Raw genomic sequence first — 27,326 nt, forward strand, 5'->3', positions numbered from 1 at the left:
CTTTCGTTTGCCCATCTTAGAGTATAGTAATGATACTAGTACAGGACATAACAGAGTTAATTCCTTTCAGAATCCATCTTGTCCTTCTGAAATTGTCTGAGAATAATTCAGTGCCTTTTTTTTTTTTCCACCTTCCCTTCCTCTAACATCACAGGAGTCGAGCTATGCCTCAGCTCTTTATTCCTTCTCCTCCAGTCTGCTCTTCTCTCTTGTCCTTTCTCCCTTTTCTCCTCTTTATCCACATGTTCATCATGACAATACATTGACTTATTTGATTTTTGCCCTTGCTCTGTGTCTGCTGTAGGCTGAGGGTCTTGGATCTGCTCCTTGAGCGCATGTCTGTCTTGGGAACTTCTAGAAGGCAGAGTGGAGGCTCTGGGCCTCTATTTACTTGGTTCAAACCAGATAAATGGGAACAGGAATAGGGAAGTAGGGAAGGTGTTCCCAGGTCATCCAAATGAACCTTATGTAACTTCTTTGCTGCAGCAACTACAACAGCAGAAGCAAATTTCTCCTCCTAATTATGTTTTGTTCAGGCTAATAATAAAATTGGTTCATCTTCTCTCATAGCACATCAATCGATGGCTGGATACCAGGTGCTGGGGCAAAAAGCAGCCTGGGATTTAAACGCTTGCCACAAATAGTTCTCAAACTGGCCCATCGACCCTCATCAGATGGCCTCCAGGGAAGGAGGCCTCCTCTTTCCCCTTCCCCTCTTTTTCCAGGGTTCCTCCTTGTCTGGGTTTCCAGCTTTATGTTTTCTTCCTCATTCTAGCAGTCCCATTCTTGACACCCTTTCAATAATGCTTCATGCTACTTTTTGCTTTCACCCTTCCTTCAATCAAGGGACATCTCTGAGTCTTTTCTGCTCAAAGTCCTAGAGCAGCTGACCAGTTAGAACCTTGCTTCCCTACACGCCACACTGCATTCCCAGGTTGGCACCATCTCACACTCTGATGTCTCCTGGCTCCATGGCTATGCTGCCAGCTGCCTCCTACCTTCCCACAGGTCTCTCCCGGGGCTTCACCAGCTTCACCATCACCAGCTCTTTACATCAGTTCCCATGGCCCTTCCCCTGCACCCTGACTCTGCCTACTCTCTGCTTGGTTCCCTTTCTGGGAAATATTAGGCTGGGACCTGAGATGCTGGCACACCAAGGCCTGAGGCTTCAGGCCTACAGCTTCTTTGCAGTCATCCTAACTCCTGACCATTCTACCCAGGGTGAAATTAAAATGGCAGTTTCCTGCTTCCCCATGCTTCCCACCCCCCCAATTCTTCCTCTCAGCATATTCCACCAGCCTCAAAAGGACAAGACTCTCTGGCTAAAAAGGAAATCAAAGTTATTCCACTACTTCAATGGGAGTGTTCACTATCTCCAGATTTCCTTCAACTCTCAAGATATTTGCCTTTTGAGGTTGAGAGTTGCCGGTTGCCAGTTCCCTCCTCCTCCCCTTTCACATTCCCTTCAAACAAAGCTTTTCTGTCAGGTTTTTGACCCTGATGAAGATTTTTAAGATTTTTAACTGGAATCTTTTTTTTTTCCCTTTTCCCCTCTTCCTCTCTAATTCTGAAGGATCTTTTGTCTTCTAAGCAAAAGAACTAAGAGATTGAGAGGGAGGGCTGCCTTCTTTTCTTTCCTTGTAAGTAATTAGGAAAGAAGTTAAAAAAAAAAAAAACAGAAAAAATATATTAAAAAAAGAAACTATTTTCTTTCTCAGGAATTTATTTTTTGTTATTTTTGTTTTTTTGAAATGGAGTCTCACTCTGTCACCCAGTCTGAAGCGCAGTAGCACAGTCTCGGCTCACTGCAACCTCCTCCTCCCGGATTCAAGCGATTCTCCTGCCTCAGCCTCCCAAGTAGCTGGGATTACAGGCGCCACCACCATGCCTAGCTAATTTGTGTTATTTTTAATCGAGACAGGGTTTCACCCATATTGGCCAGACTGGTCTCGAACTCCTGTACTCAGGTGATCCGCCCTGCTCAGCTTCCCAAAGTGCTGGGATTAAAGGCGTGAGCCACAGCGCTTGGCAAAAATTTATTGTAATAGGAAAAAAAAAAAAAAGAGAAAGGCCTTGAAAATGTAAAAGGAAAAGAAGGATCTTAAAAAGGAGGGAGAGGCAAAGAGGGTAGGAGAGAAAACAAAGAAGGGCTGGAAAGACCTTGAGGGAATGACAAAGAAGAGTGAGAGGAAGAGGGCCCTTGAGAAATGCAGGAGGAAGCAGGAAAGGGGGAAAATGCGGAGCACTTGCCCGGGGAGATGCCCATTTCCTGGGCTGTGCGTGCACTAAGCAGTGTCTCCATCGGAATCTGCCCTCCGCAGGAAAGGGAGCTTGCAGGGACTTGACAGATCCAGAGCACCTAACAGTGCCTAACATACAGTAAATGTGCCATGAACGTGGGGTTGAACAAAACTGAGATGTCATGGCAATTTTTTTCATTTTCCTTTTACCCTTGGACCAAATGAAAGGTTGGTTGGAAATGAGCAAATAAGAGACAAAAAATGCAGGGCCAACCTCACCTGAGCTAGGGCAGGCTGTGCAAGCAAGGCTGAGAAATAGATAGAAGTCACACTCTGTCAACCTCCTCTTGTCTTACCCTATTGTCTTTCCAAGGCTTAGTTCTCTCCCTGTCTGACTAGGCAAAACTGATCCAACGAAATGCTGTCAGCTCTCAATTACTCACACATAGGTTCCTCAGTTTGGAGATTATCCATGGAAAAATCTTAATCCCAGGCAGGCTGATTCCCTTTGCCACCCAGAAGGTTTCGGTTGTCAGTCTGATGTGAGCAGGGAATTAGAAACTCATTTAAATAGCAGACCAAGTCAACTCTAATAAGCAAGGCAAATCTGATTATTTATCATCATTATTATCACCATGATGCATCCCAAAGTTAAAAAGAAAAGATTAAAAAAAAATCAGTGGCTGGGTGTTTCTTCCTTCTATTGGGTCAACTGGGAGTTAACTACATTTACTGCCTTTAACTGGCCACTTTTGATATGGCTAGCTTTCTGCTGTCTCTGGTCCATATTTACAACATCTCTAAAATAAAGATTAGAAACAATTTGTATTATTTGTTTACTTAAAATAGTAGTTGACATTTTCTTTGCTTTCTTTTCTCTTATTCTTTTTTCTATCTTTCTTTCTTTTTTTTTTTTTTTTTTTTTTTTCTGAGATGGAGTCTAGCTCTGTCGCCCGGGCTGGAGCGCAGTGGCGCAATTTCAGCTCACTGCAACCTCCGTGCCCTGGGTTCAAGCAATTCTTCTGCCCCGGCCTCCCGAGCAGCTGGGACTACATGCGCACACCACCACGCCTGGCTAATTTTTGTGTTTTTAGTAGAGATGGGGTTTCAACATGTTGGCCAGGCTGGTCTCAAACTCCCGACCTTGTGATCCACCTGCCTCAGCCTCCCAAAGTGCTGGGATTACAGGCGTGAGCCACCGTGCCCAGCCTGCTTTCTTAATATTTGTCAGGCACTATGCTCTATGTTTTACAGATCTAACTCAATTAGTTTACTTGTTTCATAGAAAATCTGAAGCAGTGTACATAGATTCGGTCAATGATATTAAAAATAAGAGAAGAAACTAACACTGGGATGGGGATGGTGGTGATTAGGGAAGCAGGGAAAGAGACTAAAAACAGGAGAAATAAATTGAGGCTGGAGTAAAACTAATATACTAAATGTATGCCGTAAGATCCTAAATGCCTCATCAGAGATGCACTACGAGGTTTAGCCCTGAGCTTCCAAGCAGTCAGTGCAAAGAGGAAAAGTTCAAAATTCATGATACAATTTACAGTACCCATAAAATAAAAATGAACCAGAGGCTTAGGTAAAGTAGCTCTGGAACTTTCTCCCATGGCTTCTCATAAAAGGACACTGTGATGTGTTGAACCATGTCCTGGACAATATTCCTACCATAAATGCAATAAGGAGTCCCACAGGGCTGTTCCTTAAAGCATTCTTCAGTGAGGGCTGGTGGCACAGCACCAAATGCTCAGTTCAGTAAAAGCAATTCTTCAAGGGGCCAAAACCATTCCATCTTGGTTCTCAACTCTCCAATGGTCTGGCTTAGTCTGAGGATAAAATTGAGAGTGTCTGCAGGAAGGGACTGGAGGTAGGTGATAACAGAGGGCAGGAGTGTGGGAGTGCTGCAGGTGCAAAACAGGACTCTTCCTACTTAGCTATTTTGGCCCCCAGTTCAGAGCTGCATCAGAGATGAGAGGAAGAAAAGGATATCACAGCTCTCTCTGATATTCACAGTTTCTTAGAAGACACTGAAGGTATGGCAGGACTCAAATGATTATTTCCCTGAGGACACGGGGTGAAGGGCCAGCCAGCTGTTGTGATGTCTGGGGTAGGAGTAAGGTGACTTTATGAAACTCATTTAAAAAAGAAAAGCGTACTTTGGCACTAAAACAAAATTTCTTCAGAGTACACCTAACCCCTAAAATATCAGCTTAGCTTGTGGCCATCCTGAGGCTTGGGAAGATTAAGCCTGCTGGAAAAATCCTTAAGAAGCATTCAAAGAGGAATTAGTGGTAGCATTAAACACAGTTAAACAGCCCCCGTAAAGCACCGGGAGGAGTACGCACCTCCCCTTCTGAGGAGGACCCCAAGAATTCCAGCAATTCAGAGACCTGGAGGGCCGCAGTTCACACAGAGGTGGGCCTTGCCTGTCGCATCCAAGGAAGGAAAGAAAAGTCCACATCTTAGTTATTCATCTAGTAACTCAGCGTCAAGGAGTTCTTCCATTTATCTGACTAAAACCTCCTTCCCCCCTCCACCCCCCATAAAGACTATATTTCTCTTAATAGTGAAGGAGAGAAAGCTTGCCCAGTGTCGGTCTGAGGAGCTGGGACCGGAGTAAGCAGGTCAGTCCCTCGCTAAAGGAAAGAAGGTTACAGGGAGGGTCGTCGGGTGTTCCCTGGCTGCTGTTTGAAATGCTTGTGAGGGGAAGGAGTAAAGGGTGGGAGAAGCAGGCAAGATGAGAAGGAGGCTAGGATCTCAGGCCGAGTCCCGGACAATGGGCAGGAGTATGGAACCTGCGGCCGGTTACTTAATTATCTCTGAATGGTTTTTGTTCCTGGCTTTAAACATTTACCCCTATTGGGTTTTCACGGCTTCACAAGCTCTCTATCTTCTTTCTTTGCTGTTGCCATGGCAACAACTCCAGGCTTACAACTGCTCTCTGATTTTAAATAAAAGTTGAGGTTTCTCTCTCTCTCTCTCTCTCTCTCTCTCCCTCCCCTCCCCCTCCTCCCTCCTTTTTCTCTCTTACTCTAGTGAGGTCTCTCTCATCTCCCCCTTCCCTCTGCCTTCCTCGTTGCCCTCCACTTCCCCCACCTGGCTCTGTTTTTTGTTTTTTTTTTATTTTTTTATCATCACCTCGTTCTCTCATTTCCTCCTTCCACCTGCCTTCTTACTAAGCCCTCTCCCATATCTTTGGGCTTCCAAGCTGGTCTTAATCCCCTGGTTGCCATGACAGCAAGAATAGGCCCCTTAGGAGGGATGGGGGCAGAGGTTGAAAAACAAGGGCATCTCTGGGGAAGGTGGGGGATCTACTGACAGTCCCAGGAGCAGTGTCACCTAAAATCCTCCAGGGACCACCACCTTCCTCCAGCAATTAATGGACAGTAAGCTCCTTAAGTCACCATCCCCAACCCCACCTCAGAAAGGACTTTTTGATCTGTGCAGTGGGGAATGGTAGGGGAGGCAGGGAGGTCTGTGGAGACAGCCTAGATGAAGTGGCAGTTTTCTAATTGGCGGGAGGTGTGTGTGTTGGTTGCAAAGCAAGGGCAGGGGACTAAGGTGGAACTTGCGGCTCTGGTCACTGCTGTGGGGCAGCGAGTCACTTACCCTCTGAGTCTGGGTTTTCATTTGTAACATTCAAGGGTTGAATAAGTCTGTAATTTTCAAACTGTACTCTAAGATGCCCTAGGTCCTCTCAGAGCTACTGTGGGGCATGGGGGGCTATGCAAGGTGAGAAGAAACAGGGAGCTGCAGGCACCTGAAACCCAAAACAGTTCTGTCTGGCATAACAAGGAGTCTGCTTTTATCTGCTTGGGGTGGAGATGTGGTAGATCGTGCAGCAATCCTCAACACAAACATGAGATGCTTCTAGGGGAAGTCAGGTCCTCCGTCTGCTCTGCTTAGTGGACTGCCCAGGTGACTCTCTTTGCCACCTGCCTCTCCTTCCTTAGCCCCAACTCTGGACAGACAGGTCAGTGGTAGCTTATGTGGAAATTAATTACCTCTGAAATGGGCTAGAGGACAAAATACAATACTTCATCCTCAACAACATAAACCTCTCTCTCTTAACTGTATGGGGTATGAGATAAAGGGAGAAATGGACAACAGTGTGGCATTTCAGAAAAAGCTATGGAAGGGGAGTCAGAAGACTTCATTTCCAGTTCTAGCTTTTCCTCTGGTTAGCTCAATGGTTCTCACTTGGGGCAATTTGACTTCCCAGGTGACATGTGGAAATAAATGTCTGAAGACATTTTAAATTGTCACACCTGGAGACTGGCGTGCTAGTGGCTTCCAGTAGGTAGAGGTTAGGAATGCAGCTTAACATCCTCCAATGTACAGGATGGCCCCCACAACAAAGGGTTAGCTGTGTCCAGCTTAAGCAAGGCATTTCCCCATTCTGGGCCTCAGTTTCTTTGTTCATAGATTGGTATTTTACACTAATTATCATTGATCTCACATTTCCTGAGTGCCCATGCACTAGGGGGGTAATGGGAGGCTGAGGCAAAGAAGGCCCTTGCCCCTATAGACTTTACATTAGCTTATATTCACAACTCCCAGCGAGGGGCAAAACAGGACTTATGAATTCCATGTTATAAAGTGTTAAGGAAACAGACTTGCACAAGGTCACACAGAAAATTGGAAAGGAAGACGGAATGTGAATTCAGGTCCCTGATTACAAATCCAGGACTCTTTATTACACCACACCAGAAAAAGGTCAGGATTAAAACAGTAAGAGCTAACTTATACCACTGGATGACAGCGTCTCGGGTACCAAGCCACACATTCTATGCAGGTTATTTAATGCAGTCTTTATCATCACTCCATGAAGCAGATGCCACTGTTCTCCTACAAAGAGGTGAAGTGACTTACACAAGGTCACACGGGTAGGAGATGACAGGTCCTTGAATCTGAGCAGTCTGAACTCCAGATCTTGCTCTTTCTTTCCAGAAGCTGAAAAGCACTTTTGAGGCCTCAGGCATCATTTACGGAGCTCCTCATTTTACTACTGAATAAACCGAGGCCCAAAAAAAGCACATGTCTTGCCCAAGAGAAAGCAGTCCAAGAAGACGAGCTGAGATTAAAATCCAGGTCACCTGACTCCCATTCTAAGGTCAACTCTAATCTACCCTCAAGCTCTACATTTTTTAATCTTACTGGGGAAGGGAAGCAGGAGGTGGGAGATACACTATAAAAAACAGACCAAAGTCCAAAGGCCCAGGAATCAAAGTTTGAGGGAAAGTGGGAGGGGGAAAGTGGGAGAAACAGCTGGTAGTCATGAGAATGAAGAGAGCTGCCTCCAGATGGACAAAGAAACTGAGAGCTCAACATTGAGGGGGAAGAGCTGGGGCAGGGAGCTCAGAAGGAAGAAAGATGCTGAGCACAGAGGGGACCCAGTCCAGGGAAAGGAGGCTTCTGTGTGTGGCTATGTCCTTGTGGCCACTGCCTGGCCTCCTGCTTCTCCTCCAGGCTCCTTCCCCCGCTGCTGCCCTTGGGAACTCCCACTGATCACCCCTGCACAGCTGGCAAGATTTCCTGGTTCCCTCCTTCACCTTAAAACCCACCATGACCCAGGGAAGGAAAGAGCCTGGAATCCCTCATCCCATCTCCCAGCCACCTGTGTCCAGGAGCTTCACCCATTGCCAACCAGCCCTACCCCTGAGAAAGGGGACAATAAGACCCTCTACTTCCCCTATGCCTCAGCGAAATGCCTCCAACCCCTCCCACAGGGCAGCCTGAAGTGGCCAATAGAGACCACAGCACAGAGGAGGCACCAGCCGCCAGGCTCCTTCCAGCTCTCGGTTCCTTCTGGAGTCTCTTCAAGGCTGGGCTCAGCTCTTCAGCCCATTTTACAGATGAGGAAGAGGTCTTGGGGCTTCTCGGAGGGTCCGACCCTCACGCAGGGGACTGAGGCATAATTATGAAAGAGGCTTTGGTTTGTCATCTGTTAGTTTTGCTTTTAACAAAACATAATCCAGTGCCCTGGGGAACTTGCAATCCGGTTGGAAAACTGAAAGGTCAGTGCTTGAAAACCGGTGTAAAGTGAGATAAAAAGAGAGGGTTAGTCAGGATGGGCTCTCTGGAGGAGGTAAACCTTCTGAGGTCAGACATGGGAGGTCATGAGGGCCTGGGCTGAGAAGAGGGAGCAGCTTGCATAGGAAGACTGTGGGTCTTTGCAGGCAGCCTGAGATTCCAGCCCGCTCCGAGCAGAGGGCCCTGGTTTTCATTTTTTCCCTTCCCCCCAGCTCAGCTCTGGTCAGCCTCTGAGATGATTAAAACCAAAAGAATTTTAAATGTCTGGAATTCACTTTTCACCACTGATGCCATTGGCTTATATTCTCTCTCTCTCTCCTCCCTTCCCTTCTTATAATTTCTCCTCTTGGGAGAGCTATCTGTTTGCTTTACTCCTTTCTTCTGGCCCAGTTTGCTCCGAAATGATTCCCAGTACAGACCAGTTAACTTTGTTTTCATTTTGGAGAGGAGGAGAAAGGGGGTTGGGTGTCTCAGGCAAAAGGGAGGGAGGAGGGAAGGGTGGAGGGCCCTTGATCTTGCTGGCAAAAGTTCCCAGAAAAAGAGAAGAAATAGCTTTCAGGGAAAGAAATCTGCCGAATGTTTATGTTCCCACAAGATTCTGCAAAACCTTTTCATAGACCAAAGCTAAAGTTCAGGGCAAAGCCAGAGCATGTTTCTTCAGGGAGAAACTCTTATCGACATGCATACACAAGCACCCACACCCTTGGTCCAGGTCCCCACCTTCCAGGGCAGGCTGGGACATTCTCAGGAGTGTGTGTGTGTGTGTGTGTGAGACATTATCAGGGTTGTGTGTGTGTGTGACATTCTCAGGGCTGTGTGGTGTGTGTGTGTGTGACATTCTCAGGGCTGTGTGTGGGGTGTGTGTGTGTGTGTGTGACATTCTCAGGGCTGTGTGGGGGGGGGTGTGTGTCATTCTCAGGGCTGTGTGGGGTGTGTGTGAGTGTGTGTGACATTCTCAGGGCTGTGTGGGGTGTGTGTCAGTGTGTGTGACATTCTCAGGGCTGTGTGGGGTGTGCGTGTGTCTGTGTGTGTGTGTGAGACATTCTCAGGGCTGTGTGGGGTGTGTGTGTGTGTGACATTCTCAGGGCTGTGTGGGGTGTGTGTGTGTGTGTGATATTCTCAGGGCTGTGTGGGGGTGTGTGTGTGTGTGTGTGTGTGTGTGTGACATTCTCAGGGCTGTGTGGGGGGTGTGTGTGTGTGACATTCTCAGGGCTGTGTGGGGTGTGTGTGTGTGTGTGTGACATTCTCAGGGCTGTGTGGGGGGTGTGTGTGTCTGTGTGTGTGTGTGACATTCTCAGGGCTGTGTGGGGGGTGTGTGTGTGTGTGACATTCTCAGGGCTGTGTGGGGTATGTGTGTGTGTGTGACATTCTCAGGGCTATGTGGGGTGTGTGTGTGTGACATTCTCAGGGCTGTGTGGGGTGTGTGTGTGTGTGTGACATTCTCAGGGCTGTGTGAGGTGTGTGTGTGTGTGACATTCTCAGGGCTGTGTGAGGTGTGTGTGTGTGTGTATGTGACATTCTCAGGGCTGCGTGTGGTGTGTGTGTGACATTCTCAGGGCTGTGTGAGGTGTGTGTGTGTGTATGTGACATTCTCAGGGCTGCGTGTGGTGTGTGTGTGAGGTGTGTGTGTGTGTGTGACATTCTCAGGGCTGTGTGAGGTGTGTGTGTGTGTGTGACATTCTCAGGGCTGTGTGAGGTGTGTGTGTGTGTGTGACATTCTCAGGGCTATGTGGGGTGTGTGTGTGTGTGTGACATTCTCAGGGCTGTGTGGGGTGTGTGTGTGTGTGATATTCTCAGGGCTGTGTGGGTGTGTGTGTGTGTGTGTGTGTGACATTCTCAGGGCTGTGTGGGGGGTGTGTGTGTGTGACATTCTCAGGGCTGTGTGGGGTGTGTGTGTGTGTGTGTGTGTGACATTCTCAGGGCTGTGTGGGGTGTGTGTGTGTGTGTGTGTGACATTCTCAGGGCTGTGGGGGGGGTGTGTGTGTCTGTGTGTGTGTGTGACATTCTCAGGGCTGTGTGGGGGGTGTGTGTGTGTGACATTCTCAGGGCTGTGTGGGGTGTGTGTGTGTGTGTGACATTCTCAGGGCTGTGTGGAGTGTGTGTGAGTGTGTGTGACATTCTCAGGGCTGTGTGAGGTGTGTGTGTGTGTGTGACATTCTCAGGGCTATGTGGGGTGTGTGTGTGTGTGTGACATTCTCAGGGCTGTGTGGGGGGTGTGTGTGTGTGTGACATTCTCAGGGCTGTGTGGGGTGTGTGTGTGTGTGACATTCTCAGGGCTGTGTGAGGTGTGTGTGTGTATGTATGCGACATTCTCAGGGCTGCGTGTGGTGTGTGTGTGTGGTGTGTGTGTGTGTGTGTGACATTCTCAGGGCTGTGTGGGGTGTGTGTGTGTGTGTGTGACATTCTCAGGGCTGTGTGGGGTGTGTGTGTGTGCGTGTGTGACATTCTCAGGGCTGTGTGGTGTGTGTGTGTGTGATGTGTGTGTGTGGTGTGTGTGTGTGTGGTGTGTGTGTGTGACATTCTCAGGGCTGCGTGTGGTGTGTGTGTGTGTGACACTCTCAGGGCTGTGTGGGGTGTGTGTGTGTGCGCGTGTGACATTCTCAGGGCTGTGTGGTGTGTGTGTGTGTGATGTGTGTGTGTGTGTGTGTGTGTTTGTGGTGGGGACTGCTGCTCTCCTCACCCCAAGTTCAGACTAGATCTGAAGATGCATGAAATGTTTGCTTCCACCCTGGTTCCTGAGCAAACGCTGCTCCTGGGATATCCCTGCTCCGGCCCTCTGAAATCAGTGCCTCTGGCCTTGGCTCACAAACCAAATCAGAGAGATCCTGGGCCTCACTTGGGAAGAGCCAGTCCTTTTCATGAACTCCCACTGGATGGCAAAGAGTTGGAAAACTGTGCAGCCAGAAAGAATCTTGGAAATTAACCTTCTCATTTTATGATAAGAAAACAGGCCCAGGTCACTGAGTCAGGTCTCTCTAGTACAGGCACACATGGGGCTAAAATCCACATCTAGACCTGCAATCCAGTGCTCTTTCCATACTGCCTCCTGAATATAGATGTTCCCATTGTAATGCCCAGGAAACCAGAAGCTGAGTCAGAAGTTGCAAGCCATGTGATATGTTTAACCCTTTTATGTTTAACTCCATATGTTTAACCCTTTGGCACACAGGCTTGAGATGGGCAATCTGAGGTCTGGCAGGCGGCAGAGGCAAGATCAACCTTGCTTGGAGCTGGGTGCCAGTGAGCTTTCAGCCAGAGGCAGCCCCAGCTTGAACAGGCAATTTATTTGTGGAAAGAAGAATTATACTAGCACAGGCTGTCATGACTTTTCTCAATGGCACACCCCTGAAGTAGCACAAGGCAGAAATTGTGTGCCCTCCCTCCTTTTTCAAGGAAGTAGAACAAAAGGACCCTCCCTCCCTCACCAACTTTTTAAGAAACTAACTTGCTTTCTGTGCTTTCTACTAAGCAAGGTGCTTTCATGTATGGTGGTAATAATAATGGCAGCAGTAACAACAGCCACCATTTGTGAAGCACCTATCATGGGTCAGAGGCTCTGTTTTGCATATACTGTCCCCAGTCTTGTCAAGATTCCCATTTACCGATGAAGAAATTGAGACTCAAAGTTTATATTCCAGGGTCTCACTGCTAGTTAATGGCAAAGAAGTAGGATCCAACTCATTTAATTCTAAAAACCAGGCACACTGGACGAGGGTCATGAAAGAAAATTCAGTATGTCCAGGGAAAGGAGGACTTTTCCATGTCCCCCATTCGCTTCTCAGGGACCTGAAGAAGCTCAGGCTACAAACAACTGCTGAGGAGCAGGAATGAGGGACAGACACGAGACACACTAGAGATTAGGGTCCCTGGTCCAACTCTATGTCCGACTCACGGGCAAAGGTTTCTGTGTCGTGGGCCTCTCGATTCGTCATCTGGACAGGTGTCCTTTCTGTTTATCTCTGGGATGAAAGCCCAAGGAAAGCCCCAAGGTGACAGCAGAACTGACCGTCTACTGGGTCCAGAGGGGAGGGCCCAGCAGGAATGGTGTCCCCTCCCTCCCTTTTTCCATCACATCCTGTCCTGTGCTATGACCCCACGGAGACAGGGCCACTGGGTGGTATGAACATGACCTTTACAACTAACCAGACAGACCTGGATTTAATTTGCTATGACTCGAACAGATGACTGGCTCTCCCTGAGCCACGGTTTTCTTCATCTCTACATCGGGCATGATGAGCACACTGGGAAGCACTTGGCGCAGCTCCCACATGGTGCTGAGTAAAAGTGAGCCCTTTCCCTCTTCGTCTGACCATACTACTGAGTGATCATTCCCTGGTCATTTCCACAGGCTCAGGCCTCAGGATAGGTGTCCTGCTCCCCCAAAACAGAAAAGTTCCCAGGCCAGGGTCCAGGTCCTGTTGTGATGGTGGCCCTGCCCTTCCTTTCCCCATCACAGCGATTCTCGACTTCCCAGCACACAGTTGACTGAACTTCAGTGGGTACTATCTCCTGCTCTTCACTAAGCTTTCTGGCCACCAACCTATACACACCTCCTACTGTACCCCTAGGGCAGGTTGGGGGAGCTCAGGGGATAAAGCCTGTGCCAGCAGCCGGCATTGTGGATCAGGTGAGGCCTCCCCAGGGGGCACAGCCTCCTGCCTTCTGGCAGAGTCCACTGGGGCCTGCTGGGCAGCCCAGGGGTCCTGGCTCCCATGCTGCCTCACCACCCCAAGTGTCCCTTTCTTCTCACTGGCCCCCCCATTCCTCCAGCATGTCTCTTCCCACTCTCCCCTTCTCTCCCTCTTCCTCCCCACCCCCCTAGCTGCCGGCTTGGAGCAGGAGGTTATGAAAATGAGCTGCGTGCCCAGGAGACTGTAATTATCTGCTAAGTGTGAAAGCCAGAATGATTAATTAAGAGATAATAAAAAGAAAAGGAGGGCGAGAGGGGGGCCTCCCGGCCTTGCTTTGATGATAGAACCTGAGGTGAGCCAAGCAATTAGGGGAATCTTTATCGAGAGTTAGCTATAATCCACAAATTATCAAGCTCCAAATGCTTCAGGAGCAGGGCGCACTTCACTCCCGCCGAGTGACAGACCAACAGACAGGGAAGGACAGCAGGAGCAGGGAGCATCTGGCTGGGGGTCAGAGAGAAGCCAGGGCACGGAGGCTGCTGGTGGATCGCCAGCCGCAGGGCCAGCTGCACTTCCATGACTCCGGGCCATGGCTGTCCTAGCCTCCTACCCTTGAAGGGTGCACTACCCTCAAGCAAACCCAGGCTGCCCACAGGCAGGCTCCAAGCTGGAGCCCGGTTTAACTTCAGGACAGGCTGCCCATGCTGCACTCTCCTTCCAGACACATGAGCTCTTCTTCTTCACAGGACTTACATTCCACCCCAGTCCTTTCCTGAGGTGCCGGGGCTGGCAGGGGCTGTCTGTGCGTGTGGAAAGCATGTCACCCGGCCAGCGTGAATGCAGCAGGGACCACATTTGACAAAGCCATACCGCAGCTCTCAGCCTCCAGATCCTCCAGCCCATACAGCCCTCACTGGGGACCTCCTTCTGCCCCCACCCCCACCCCTTTCTAGGAGCCCGCCTATAACAATAGTCTTCACTTCTCTCATGGGCTCCACCGGGTGTCCTCCTTCCACCTGGGCCCGGGTTCCCTTCCCTCCACCCCTTCTGAGGAAACTTCCCTCACTGATGACCCAGCTCCAGTGTCATTTCTATCCTCTTCTGTGCAGATGCACAACAGGGTCCAAAATCGTCCCTTATTTAAATGATCTTTATAGGTGTTTATACACTGGGGAAGATGGGAACCCATGTTCCCCCATTATAATTAGCTAGCTGGTGACAGAAACCAAGTCTCCTGCCTCAAGTTCAAGTTTACAGTTGAGTTTGCACTTATATGGTCCAGTATCCCAGGAAAACGCCCACACTCCTTTATCAGACTAGGAGATCCCCAAAGGCAGGCACCCCATCCCACAGACCCCATCCCCTCCTCTCTCTGCTTACACTGCTTTCTCTTGGGATCCAAGCTGGCAAGGCAGGGCTAAGGACACCTCTGAGTGATTCCAAGAGGAAACGTTCCTGCTCCTAAGCTAAAACTGGCCCTGGCTGCGGGGCAGGCCTACCTCTGCCATCACGCCCATGCCCACTTTCCTACATGCTGGCTTCAGCAGCAGATGCCAGCACTGCTCTCAGCCTGGCTCCCGTGGAGAGAGGAGGAGGGACCCTCAGGTCATGGGCTAGAAACGATGGGAAGGACACCGGAGTCATCTAGCCCCCAGCTGCTCTGAGCGGCTGAGAAGGGGACACTAGACAGGTAAGGGCACGGTGACTAAGCCAGGTTCTTGTGAACACCGTTCTCCTGGCCCTGGCTGGGGATACTGTGGGAGGACAGCTTTGGTGGTTTGCTGGAAAGCAAATCTGACCCCTAATGAGCTAAACTTCTTGGGCTCACGTGGGCCCAGGAGGCAGTCTTGCCTATGACTTCTCTGGGCTTGCTTCTCTATTATAAGGAGCTTTGCCTTGAAGTATGAGAAAATAAACCTGTCGGGGGAAATGTTATTTACCCAGACATACAGAAGACTGGAGACGTATTCAGTTACAATACCTCATTAGACAATTTCCATGCAGGAGCAGGAAAGGTTCAGATTAGACACAAAGAAGAACTTCCTGCTTGCCGGGGAGTATTTGAAATGAAAGTGAGTGAGCAGAGAGTACTAATGAAATTCCTTTCTCTTCAGAAAAAGGACAAACATTGATGTCTCTGGGTTGGTTCAAATCAGTCCTACCTAAAGAGAGGCATTTTGAGAGTCCATTTTGAGGTGTTTCAGGAATCATCACTCCACTTTCATTTCTCACCGCAGGTTCTGCGTTCCAAGAAGCCCAATCTATTGATCTCACCCCCATCCGTACTTTGCCTGTGTTCTCATTCACACTTGCAGATAGCTAAATGTGTGTTGATTTTCTCGGGGAGAGGAGAAGGTGAAGGAAAATTAATGGGAGTTCCTGTTTCCCCCAGTGGCCAGGATTCACTATGCATAAGGACCAGGCTTCTCTCACAGAATCAGGGGAACCTTGAAGGCAGGCAGTCTCTCTCCTTTGGCCTGTGAATCTCCCTCTACAGCCTGGGGTTCTGCACACGGGAGAGAGTGAGTTTGCTCATCATGTGGGTTGAACAATTATGAGGTCTATGTGAGTGTGAGATGCTGTCCTGCCCAGAGACAGTTCCCCACTGCTCCCCGAAATTATGCACCCAATTAAGTCTATGACCTACCTTCCTTCCCAAATCACCCAACTTGCTCATGACCCAGTTTTTAAGCCAAAGCCAACAGGGTGAAGGCCCAGACCAGAAGCTCTGTCCAAATGCTTTCCCCCACATCTCCCATTGAGAGATGAATTATGAGGACTTTTTTCCTTTAAAAAAAAAAAGTGGAAATGACTGGCTCCGGTATGGATGAGTTTCCACCAGCACACTAGCAGGTTGCTTTTCCACTCCACAGCTGGCAGCCTGAGTGAAGACTTGGCAGGGTGGGGTGGGATGGCATGGAGCTTGTGAGGTGGCAGGGAGGAGCTTGGATAGGTCAATCTTGGGGCTAAGGATGGGCGTGCTGGCAAGCTCTGTGCACTCTCTTGTCCCACCAGCTGCTTCCTGAAAACAAACATATCAATGCTGCCGAATCAATGATCCATCAGGGCTGTTATACAACTAAGCGGGCTGAAAAGTGAATTCAGTTAAATGAATTCTATTTTCTTGTGTTTCTCATTAGAACGCTGAAGATCTATTTCTCTAAGGAAAGCATCCCCTAACACCTCAAGGTGTGGTCCTAGGACAAGCAGCATCAGCATCACCCGAGAGCTTGGTGCAAATACAGAACTTCCATCTGACCCCAGACTTTGTGAGTCAGAATCTGCATTTTAACAACATCCCCATATGTTTTGTAAGCATGTTAAAGTTTGAGAATCACTGTTCTAACATACTGGGTTGAAACCTGGAAAGAAAGGGCTTTTTAAAAAATTAATTTATTTATTTTTGAGACAGAGTCTTGCTCTGTGGCCCAGGCTGGAGTGCAGTGACGCCATCTCCACTCACTGCAACCTCCGCCTCCTGCGTTCAAGTGATCCTCCCACCTCAGCCTCCAGAGTAGCTGGGACTACAGGCTCAAAAAGTAGCCTGGCTAATTTTTGTGTTTTGTTGGCAAGGCTGGTCTCAAACACCTGATGTAAAGTGATCCACCTGTCTCGACCTCCGAAAGTGCTGGGATTACACGTGTGAGCCTCCGTGCCTGGCTGAAAGACAGGGTTTAAAATGATGGTTAAGCTTACTGTACACTGTCCTGAGAGTGCTTTTCCAGGACTTACAAAAGAGGAAAGTGGGTGCTATCACTCTGTTTTACAGTTAAGGAAACTGAGACTCGCAAAGGGCAAAAGGGCATTCAGTTTCCAGATCTAAGACACAGACCTAATTCTAAACCAGAGTGCTTTCCATTACGCTGTGCTGCCTCCCAAAGTTCCCACTGCACTGAACCCTAGAGAACAGAGCTCAGGAATTACCTACATCACTGGTCACCCTCCTTGGCCCAGTTAACAGTCTGATCTGTATTTGGCCTATTCTTTGTTCATCTCTCATTTCTATTGTCTGTTTTCTCAAGATCTGCCTTGGACTGAACTGTCAAAAGCAAGGACTGTACAATATTAATAACAACTATAATTTATTGAGTACCTACTGTATTCCAGGTACTGTTCCTTCATATAGATTCTCTCATTCAATCGTCACAACAACCCTCGAAGATAAACGTAATCATTTGCATTTTATAGATGAGAAAACTGAGGCTCCAAGTAAGTGACTTGGTCATGATTACACAGGAGCAGCCCCTCTGGGAAAGAGGTTGACTCTGCCACAGGCCCCCTGGTGAGGAGGTCACTCTAGGTGCTTCCCAATTCCAGGAACCGGGTTGTGTTGAAAGAGGCCAGTCTTAAAACATGACCCTGGCATGAAACCGAAGGCAATGTGCACAAACTAAATCCCTTAGGCACAGGTTTTACAGGCTCCCCTCTCGATTTTCTGCATAAATGGAGAGCGGCAGCGGTGCAGATAATCCAGAAGTCATTTCAACTTGGCTTTGAAATGCATTCGATTTTTTTTTGTTTTTGTTTTTGTTTTTTTTTTTTGCAAAGTCAGAGATTTTCCTTTCTAATTATATCTGGCTCAAACTGACATTAAAATGAGCTTGCATTCTCACTTCGCCCACTGCCTGGTGAAGGGAGACTTCCCAGATGTGTGCTGTGTGATAGGCATGTCAGTCTGGGATCCAACATCAACCACAAAGTAGCTGCCCTGGGGGTGAGTGCTGGAGGGTTCTGGCGCTGGCAGCACAGCCAGCCACGAGTGTGTGTGTGGGAGGGTCGGGCATCAAGGGGAGTGTGGGACCTCTGGAAGTCCCCTGTCCCATCCCACAGTGTCAAGTTGGTAGATTTCCAGGGAGAGTGGGGAGTAGTGGGGAGGACTGAGACAAAGAGGAGCAAGTCAGTTCCTCAAGGTTTTGGATTAAAACCCAGGAGTCCCAATGTCTCGATGAAATGTCCTTCTGGATGACTCGGGAGTCAAGATGAAAACTTGAGCTTCTCTCAGGGGCTTCATTCTGCCAGCCTGCCTAGCCTTGGGTTTCCGCTCCTTTGAAAAGCCTTCTCTCTCTACTGTGTTCTCTGTTCCTCTGCCCTGCCTGCCCATCTCTGCTCCTTTCCTTTTAATAACCTCCCAGTTAAGCGAATCGAATGGGAAGAAGCAGTTAAAAGCACCTCATGGCTTGACAATGCTGGGTAATGGAGCGAGCAGGGCCCCGGGCTGCTCCTAGGAGAATTCAGGAAGGAGGAGGAAAAATAGTAATAATAAAAAAACTCAGCTAAGCTGATTACAAGGACAAAGTTAATTTAGAAATCAGCTCTATTGGGTGGGAGTGGGGGGTGGAGAGTAAGGAACTGGACACAAGAGGTTGGGAGATTCGATTTGGGGGAAGTGTGCTTTATATAAACTGCCTTTGTTCCTGGAAATCATAATCCTTGGGAGGGACCAGGGTTCACTCCTTCGGATTCCTCGGCTCCTTCCATCCGGAGCAGGGGGTACAAGGAGCAGGGGGTACAATCGAGGATTGTCCAGAGCCTGGATATCTCGTGGCACCGCATTCCAGAGGCCCCGCAGCCCCTGAGCCTCACATCTGTGGCCCCTCCCCGCCCCTGCTCCCTCCCTACTCCGCTCCCCCTCACTGGACAGTTAGGCTTCAGCATTTTTCACATACCTCTCTCACAACCTTTATCTTATAAAATTGTCAATATGTGTTTATACATCCATCTCCCACACCATACTGAGAGGGCCTCAAGAACAGGGACTAAATCTTACCTACCTTTTCATTCCCAGGCCTAGGCCCAGCACAGCCATTTAACAAAACAATGCTTGTAAGTTGAACACATGCGCTCACCCCCCTGGTGGGACCCTCTTCAAAGGACTCCATTTGAAAAACCAGAGCTCACTTCCTAGCAGAGGTTTTAAGAATCTTTAGGCTCAGCTCCTAAATGCACATGTATCTAAGGCCACAGACCAGTGGAAATGGCCCAGAATTGACCCTGAAGGGACTAAACCAGGATGGGCCCTCTGATGGAACCAGATGGCTCCCCTTGACTCTGGGCAGTGTAGACATGGCCTAAGCTTGGCGGGGACAGGTAACAAAGAGCCTGGCCTCAGAGTCAGACTTCAGAGGTTTCCTCGCAGTTATTGCCATTGAACTCTGCCTCCAGGCATCTTTATCTTATACCGAAGGATTCTCAGAGAAAAAGATTTCCTCATCCTTCCAAAGTCTCTCTAGCTCAAGTCACAGATCTGAGACTTCCCAAGGCAGAACTGGTGTTTCTCTAAGGTTTTCTGCTCACTTCTGCCTGGCCAAACCTTGGTTATCTGTTTTTTCATGTTTTTAATTGGAGGGGTTACAAATTTCTATAGCATCTCCAGTAGAGGAAGTGTTTAAGAGGAGGGGAGACTTTGGTGAGAAATGAGATGGGGATTATACCTGTTTTTAACACACGCTTTGTCTGCTTAAAAAACAGAAATCCATGGCTCTCTAGTTCTTACAGGGGATTCTTTGTAAGAAGCCTTTAGCCTGGCTTTTCCAGGCCTCCTCCAGTCTGTCCCCATTCTACCGTTCTGGATCATCTCATCTACTTCTCCCAAACCAACCCAAATCCTCAGTCCAAACGGCCTCAGTGTCCCCCACACATCCCAGCAACAATATCTTGGTTCAGGAAATCTGGCCTGTCTGGTAAGGCTCTCTCTCTTCCTGCCACATGCGTGTCCTGTCCATCCTTGGGCCCCACTTCCTCCATGGAGCCCTTCCTGCTCACTTCAGTCCACAGCAAACTCCCTTCTCTGGACTCTCCAGCTCTGACCTGCACACTGCTATCATGGCACCAATGACTCCACACCTTGCACCACCAGCAGTCTTCATGTATGTATATCTTAGTTTCTTAAAAGGGAAGGACCACCTGCTGTCATATTTTTTGGTCCACATAATGCCTACCAGTATGTTTTGCATATAATAATGTACAGTTTATGATTAAAAAATAATAATTCTCCCCACTTGGAGAAAGAGAAAACTGAGGCCTTCTGAGATTAGGTAATTTGCACTGAAATCACAAAATGAGACCTTCAAGGGCAGAGATCTAGTACATTATTCACTTTGCAACACTGGAGCCCGGCACACAGTAAGCACACAATTCTCTTCCGCTGAATGAAGGAACAAAAGTCCTTCCTCTTTCCACACATCTTTCAGTTCGGATATATTCCTCAGACTGCCTCAGAAGGAAAGAAGGGGCAGAGATAAAAGGCATCCAACGGCCTAGTCAATTCCGAAGTGGGCCTAGGAGAGGACAGCCTCCTGGGATAAACCTGTTGGGCACAGTGTATACCTCCAGACACTCGGGTTCCTGTTATCCCTTCCCTGCCTCAAAACCCAAGACCCGCAGCATTCTGGGTGAGTCTCTCATCACCTTCCAGAGCCAGACCACAAAAGGAATAAAGCGGCAGCACTCTGTCCTGGGAAACTAATGGAATTTGCTAGAGAGTTCTGGAGATTTCTACCCCTGGATTTAAGACCCTTAATCTTGAGAAGGTTGGCTGGCTGCAAGGCTCATTTATTTCAATACGATCCCTATTTTGTTAAATGGGCTCAAGGAGGGCAGAGAGGGATGAGGACTGCAATCCCTGGAGACAACAGAGGTTAATAAAAGTGGCTGAATAAATTAAACATGGAGGGAAGGACAAGCTGGGAGCATGGAGTCAGCTGATAGAGGGAGAGTAAGTGGGAGAGAAAGAAGAAAGAAAAGTGTCATCTTCAGTGGTGTCTGGGAGCTAGAGCAGCTTTTATCCTGGATGCTCCAAGAACTTAATCAGGTTCGCATTGTCTGACAGTCAGATGTGGGAAGATATAAGAGCTGGAGCTACAGAATGGAGAGGCACCAGTGTTACAGAATGAGGAACCCCAAGCTTCTTTCTCAACTTCCATAATCTCAGTTTGTGCATCTATCAGAGAGGATGCAGAGCATGCAAGGCAAGGCAAAAAGTAATGCCTTTAAAGACACAGGAGGGCTGCTATGGCTAGAAGAAAAATGACTCACAAAAATGTACTACTGTTGCACACTAGTGCCCTGGTGACTGAAAGGGCTGGGGTACAGATGAGAGATATCTGTCCAGATGTGTACGGGGATGGGGATAAGAAGTGGTTGCATATATAGCTGCACTATGAAGACACGTGTAAATATATATGCGTACGCATGCAGTGAGACTGCATCCACACCTTGCATGCAGCAGTAATGCAGAATAGGCAGACGTGCAGTCTTCCTTCTAGGAGTTATCCTCAGCCCCCACCCCAACTTCCCTGCTTGGGTTCTAGTTCTGGCTGTGTCACTTACTAGCTGGATCATCTTGGACAATCTGCTTAACTTCTTTGGATCCCTGTTTGTTCATCTGTAAAACGGGGATAACACCTAACTTCAACAATTATTGTCAGTATTAAATTAGTTACTAATATATGCAAAATACAAAACTGCCCTTCACAAAAGTGAACAGCTTTCACCCCCACTCTGACAGAGCCCAGTATTTTTCCTGATTTCTGAAATTGCCTCTTCCTGCTCCCTGGTTTCACATTTGAGGATCAAGGACATGACAGCCTCTTTCTCCTCTACTGCTGACAACCCACCCCCACACCCCCATCCTTTTCCAGGTCAAAGCACGCTCCAGGAGATTGCCAAGTAAACTGATCCAGAGGCCCTGGGAAGAAACCAGACAGGAACTGGTAGGTTGGGAAGGGGCACAGCTTTCTCATCTCTGGACATATGAAGAGAAATGTCTCTAGCCTCAGATGGAAACATCTCCCAGAAATTGGGGAGATTAAGGAATTTGTCCCCATCTCTTCCCTCCATACCAACCGCCACCCCTTTGCAATTTCTTTAACTTCTCTAGGTCTCTGCTTCTCATCTATTAAATGGAGAAACAACTACCCTGCCTACATCATAGGATGATTGTATCTATCAAATGGTACATGTAAAAAGTTGCTAAAATTGACAAGCACCATACACAGGTACAAAGATAAAAGACTCTAAAGGCAGGAGGAAAAGGATTGAGGCTTTCCAAACCTCCTTCTGACAAGGGGCATTATTTACTGGTCCCAGCCCCACTGATTAAAACATGTATCCCGACATCTAAGTTTTGCTTCACAAATGATCATCAAAGCAAGGCAGGGAGATAGATGTGGCCTTGGAATTTCTGGGCTGAGAACTAGGGAAGGGGGCTGAGCTGAGTGAGGCACCAGGAGAGGAAAAAAGGCCTAGGCTTCCCTCCTATCCTTCCACAGCTGCCTTAACTCTAAGAGAGGCAGGGTGTGGCTCTTCTGGGCAGGTTGAAGGCACCCATGGCCCTTAGTAGGGAGACAAAAGAGGGGTTGAATCTGGGATCTAACACCTCGGGTATGCCCTTAAGCAAGTTACTTAAACTCTCAACTGTGGTTTCTTTAACTGTAAAATGGGAATAACATTAACCTGAAAAGCACACTGTAGGAATTCAATAAAAGGTAATTTTGATGCTTTGGTATGGAGTTGACCTCCTACAGTTGCTTTTCACCACCCTAGGCCAGGCAGTTCCCCAGGGCACAGGCTAAGAAGGAGGGTTGACAACCTCCCCAGGGAGGTTAGAACAAGCCATCTAAGACCCTAGCCTCCAATCCTAGCAGCCTACCAGGGACCAAATTTGAAAGCTGACACTAGGGGAGATCTTGGTCTCAGGATTATCCCCTAGACCCCTTCTCAGTGCTTCTCTTGCCTCTGTATGGCTCTGGGCCTCTCCAGTAGTCAGCCTTGCATGGAACAAGAGTAATTTCCAAATTTGTAGTTCATGGACCTGTAAGGCTGTGTTTAATATTAGAAACAAACCTTTTTATTTGCCAAGCCCTTGAAAAAATCTAGTCATTTACTAGATTTATCATATCATCAAAGAAAAACAATTTAACACCAAAAAATGTAGGGCAGAATCTCAGAATAAAGGATTGTTTTTTCAAATTCGAATGAGTTTACCTTTATGAAAAACTCACTCCCTTTTCTTCCTAGTTCTCATTCTGCTATGGACCAGGAAAATCCCTGTCCCAGCCCAGCATCAGTCTCTGCTGGCATATAGGATCTGGCAAAGGAGAAGGGTGCAGGCTGTGGCATCAGCTGGTTCCTACAACTACCAATAATATACTTAATGTATCTAAACCTCAGTTTCTTGGCCAGGTACAGTGGCTCACACCTATAATCCCAGCACTTTGAGAGGTCGAGGTGGAAGGAGCGCTTGAGCCCTGGAGTTTGAGACTAGCTTGTGCAACCTAGCAAGACCCATCTCTCCAAAAGAAAAAAAAAATTAGCCAGGTGTGTGTGGTCCTAGCTACTTAGGAGGCTGAGGTAGGAGGATAGCTTGAGCCTAGGAAGAGGTTGCAGTGAGCCATAATCACACCACTGCACCCTAGCCTGGGCGGCAGAGCAAGACCCTATCTAAAAATAAATAAATAAATCTCAGTTTCTCATGCGTGAAATGGGGACAATTCACAAAGCCAATCTCAGTGGGCCATAGAATAGATTAAATTAGATAATGCATATGAAGTAGTTAACACAGGGTTCAATAAATGATCCATATTGTTTCCAGACTCTGAAATGCTGCCACCTCGGGGCTAGTGTCCCTCCTCATTTCACACAAGAGTTCTGGTTCCTTCTCATTCAAATGCCATCCTCCTCCACTTTTGCTCTCTCTCCTCAAATCCCTTCCCCAGATCTTTTCTGAGGTCTCCAAGGAGGGGGTCAGTTTCCCCTTCTGGGTCTGCCACAACACAGTTCTTTCCATGAGAGATACAAAGATGGCGCTTACTTAAGCCCAGGACCAAGAATCTGGGCAGCTGGGGCTAGAAAACACACACACACACACACACACACACACACACACACACACACACCACAAAGAATCATAAGGAGAAGAAAAGGAAGCGCAGACAACTCGGTTGCCTATCTATCTATGTCTCACCTCAAAGTCAAGATAGCAAGCATTTACTGAGCACTTCTCACTGTGCCAGACACAGTTCCATGTACTTTACGTGGATTAACATATTCAAGTGCCACCACAACCCTATGAGGTATTACTTCTATCCTCACTTCTGGAAGAGCATGCTGAGGCACAGAGAAGGTACATGACTTGTTCAAGCTTACGACTACCAAATGGTGGAGGTGGGAGCTGGATGCGAGTCTGTGATTTAATCGCCATTGAATGCTGCCTCTTTCCAGCACTGCAGCACGCTCATCAAATCAATCAATTGATCAAATATTTAAGGGGCACTTACCACATGCTTAGCACTGTGCCAGAAACTATAGAATAAAAGAAATTAAGACTTAGTCCCTGCAAGGATGTAAAGAGGTCCTAGAGGAGTAAGGGGGGCAGAGGTGGGGCTTCCTCCTCCCATCTCACTGGAGCACCAAAGGCAGAGCCAGAACAACCAACCACTCACCTGTGGGAAGGAGCGGAGGCGAGAAGGCCTGGGTGCTGCCGCCTCCTCCTCCTGAGCGGGTGCTCTGGGGCCCAGGGCTGAGGCACTGAGTACTTGGTTCACACCCTCCCTTTGGGTGTAAGTGAGTAGATGGCAGAAAGTGGAGTCCAGTCAAGGTCAAGGAGAGGAACCCAGTGTCCTGGTTTCTGCCATGTCTCCCCTGACTCTTCCCCAACCTCAGTGCCCTGCTCTGGGCAGAAATGGAATATCTGAAGTGTGTCTATGTGTCTATGTGTAGCACCGGGAGGGGAGAGCCCAGCTACTCTCCAGACCTGCTGTTCTCTGCCAGGATTCAGCTGTACTCAGGGAGTTGAATCCTGGGAATTTAGGAGGCCCTCGGGCCTCTTCCCTTTACCCTTTACTCCCCTCAAAAGCTGTGGCAGGAATTCCAGGGGGAGCTCTGGGGGCTGGATGGGCTTATTTTTCTCCTGCCCCCACATCCATCCCCCCTCTGGAGGCAGCTCCCGCCCCGAGCCGGCCTGTCATCCCACATTGCTCTGATTAGCTATAATCTTTCTTTTTCAATTTCTCCTCCCCGAGACTAGGGAGCGAGAAAATCTCCCAGAAAATGAATAAATATTTCAATTTTCGGCGCAATCAGTCTGTGGAGCCGGCGCATGATGGAAACGGGGGGAAGGATAATGGTTTTCATTTAGATAAGATACAGAAAATTATTTAGTGAAAAATGAAAATTGATGAAGCCCATTGAAATTCTTTAAAATGCGATTTTTATTTCTCAGCCTAGGCTGTATCTCCCCTTCCCCTCTCCTCTCTGCTCCCCTCAATTCTATGGCTTCCTGCTGACACCTACTCCCCCACCCCCATTTCCCCACCATCATCCCTCCTCCCTCTTGTAGCGCCCCCCTCCGTTTCTTCTCTCCGTGCCCCAGTCCCTGACCTAGAACTCCTTTCTGAGGATGGAGGCTAAGGAAAGGGGGTCCTGCCAAGCACTCCACCTCCACGTGTGTCCCAGTCTCCCCAGACCCCTTCTCCTTCCCTCTCTGCCTCCTCCCCAGTCCCTTGCCAAGCTTCCCCCAACACTCACTAGTGATTTCCCCTCCCCTCCTGTCTCGTCTCTCCCTTTCTTTTCTCTGGTATCCTCTCCCCCCACCCCAGATACTTTCACCAGGTCCTGCTTTCACCCCTGTTGGAGCCGAGAAGTGGGAGCTCAGCATTCCCTAGCCACTCACTCCTTTCCAAAGAGAGAAAGGCACACAGCACACACTTCTTTCTGTCTCCAATTCAATCCACATGTCTCTCCTATTTGCTAACTGCTGCTTTTGTTCCTTAACACTCATTTGTATCCACGTTGCTGACACGTAAGGCTGTAAGAAAGGGGCAGACATAAGCTTGCCCCCAACATAGACCAATACTGACCCAGGGGCCCCCTCCACCACCACCATGACCCCCCTCCACCACCACCATGGCCTACCCCCTTCCTCCCCGACGCCAACAGCCTGGCTGAACAGTCAACTTAAGTCATCTTCCCAACTTTCTGCCAAGTGGCTGGCCTGGCCTGCCAACCCCAGGGCCAGGCCTCCTCCTTTCCCTTAGCACCACCTCCCACTCTTGGCTCACACCACAGATGTGTGCCCTTCCTATATCATAGTGTGTGCTGGGGGGCGGGCATGGGTGCCCTGTGCGGAGAGATGAATCAAGACTGGCCCCACCAACTCAGCCAGGCTTTGCCTTCGGAGCTGGGAAGAGACCTGGCAAGGACAGGAAAGGTCCAGCGTAACACCCCACCTACAAATGCAGGAAGGGAACACAGAGCAGGGCAATCATGCCTGAGGCTGTTCTACCCAGATCCATTCCCAGACACCCCCTAAAAGAGACCACCTCCTCCATCTGCAGTCTGTACGTCTCCATAGGTGTCTGCCCATATGAATGTCTGTTCAAGTTTCTTTGTTTGCTAGAGGGTTGGTTTCCGTGCGAGCGTGTGTCCTGTCCTTGTAAACGCCTGCATACATGTACTGTGTATACTTGTAATGTTCGGGTGGATGAAGGCGTGAGTGTGTGCCGATCTGGGGGAGGAATCTGTCTTCCTCAGATGTCTCAGTGTCTTTGTGTATATGTGTCTGTCTCAGTGTGGAGGATGTTTGTGGGGATGTCTCCGTCTCAGTAGGTGAGTAGTCTGTCTCAGTGTCTGTGAATGTTTTACCGTGTTTGTGTGTCAATTTCTGTGTGTCAGCTCCTTTTTTGGGGAGGGAGGGAGCTCAGCAGGATTCAGTCTTCCTTAGAGTCAGACCTGGCAGGCAAGAACCAACTCCCACAGACCCCAGTCCCTGCTGCAGTCTGGACCCTTGGTTCCCTCAGCCCTCTTCCCTCCCCCAACCCCAGCCCTGCCCAGGATACACTGACATCCTCATCTCTCTCAACCACCTCCCTCATCTCCCAGCCTCTCCCCTGCCAGTTCCAAATAAGCCCCAGACAGCAACACTTTCCTGAGCCCAAGTAGAGTGTCAGCCCCCTCCCCCCACCGCCTCCGCCCCCGCCCCCGTGAGTTCCCCCCACTGTATCAAGCGGGCCTGAAGCTGTATTTGGAACTCCACTGTCCACCCAGAGCCTCCGCGGGCAGGGGTTCCAAATCCCCACTAGAGGCGCCGAGACACCCCTCCCTTCCTCTAGAGGGGGCAGCCCCAGGCAGTCTGGAGTCGTGGTTCAGACTCAGACCCCCGAGGGGCTGGGCTGGAGTAGGGGGAATCCCCTTAGCAACATCTTCGGGAGGTGGGACTCAGCTTTTCGCTCACCCCCTAGCCCGAAATTCGAAATTCCAGCCTTCCCCTTAGCCTGGACTCAAGCGTCCGGAACCCCGGCCTCAGAGGACGAGGGACTGTAGGGCTGCGAGAGAAAGCGTTCGGTTCCCGGTTTCACTCGGACCTCCAGCCCTCGCGGCCCCAATGCTTGGTTCTCCCGCGCAGCCAGAGGAAACAAGT

At 48.9% G+C, this 27,326-nt stretch overlaps 1 protein-coding gene across 3 annotated transcripts in view; it reads right to left on the reverse strand.

Annotated features, from left to right (window-relative positions):
• KIRREL1 (kirre like nephrin family adhesion molecule 1) overlaps nt 1-27,326 on the reverse strand; it is a 105,291-nt gene that overhangs the window by 77,347 nt on the left and 618 nt on the right. The gene's annotated exons all lie outside the window — the stretch shown is intronic.

The sequence above is a fragment of the Macaca fascicularis genome, chromosome 1 (genome assembly GCF_037993035.2).
Source record: "Macaca fascicularis isolate 582-1 chromosome 1, T2T-MFA8v1.1".
Taxonomy (NCBI): Eukaryota; Metazoa; Chordata; class Mammalia; order Primates; family Cercopithecidae; genus Macaca; species Macaca fascicularis.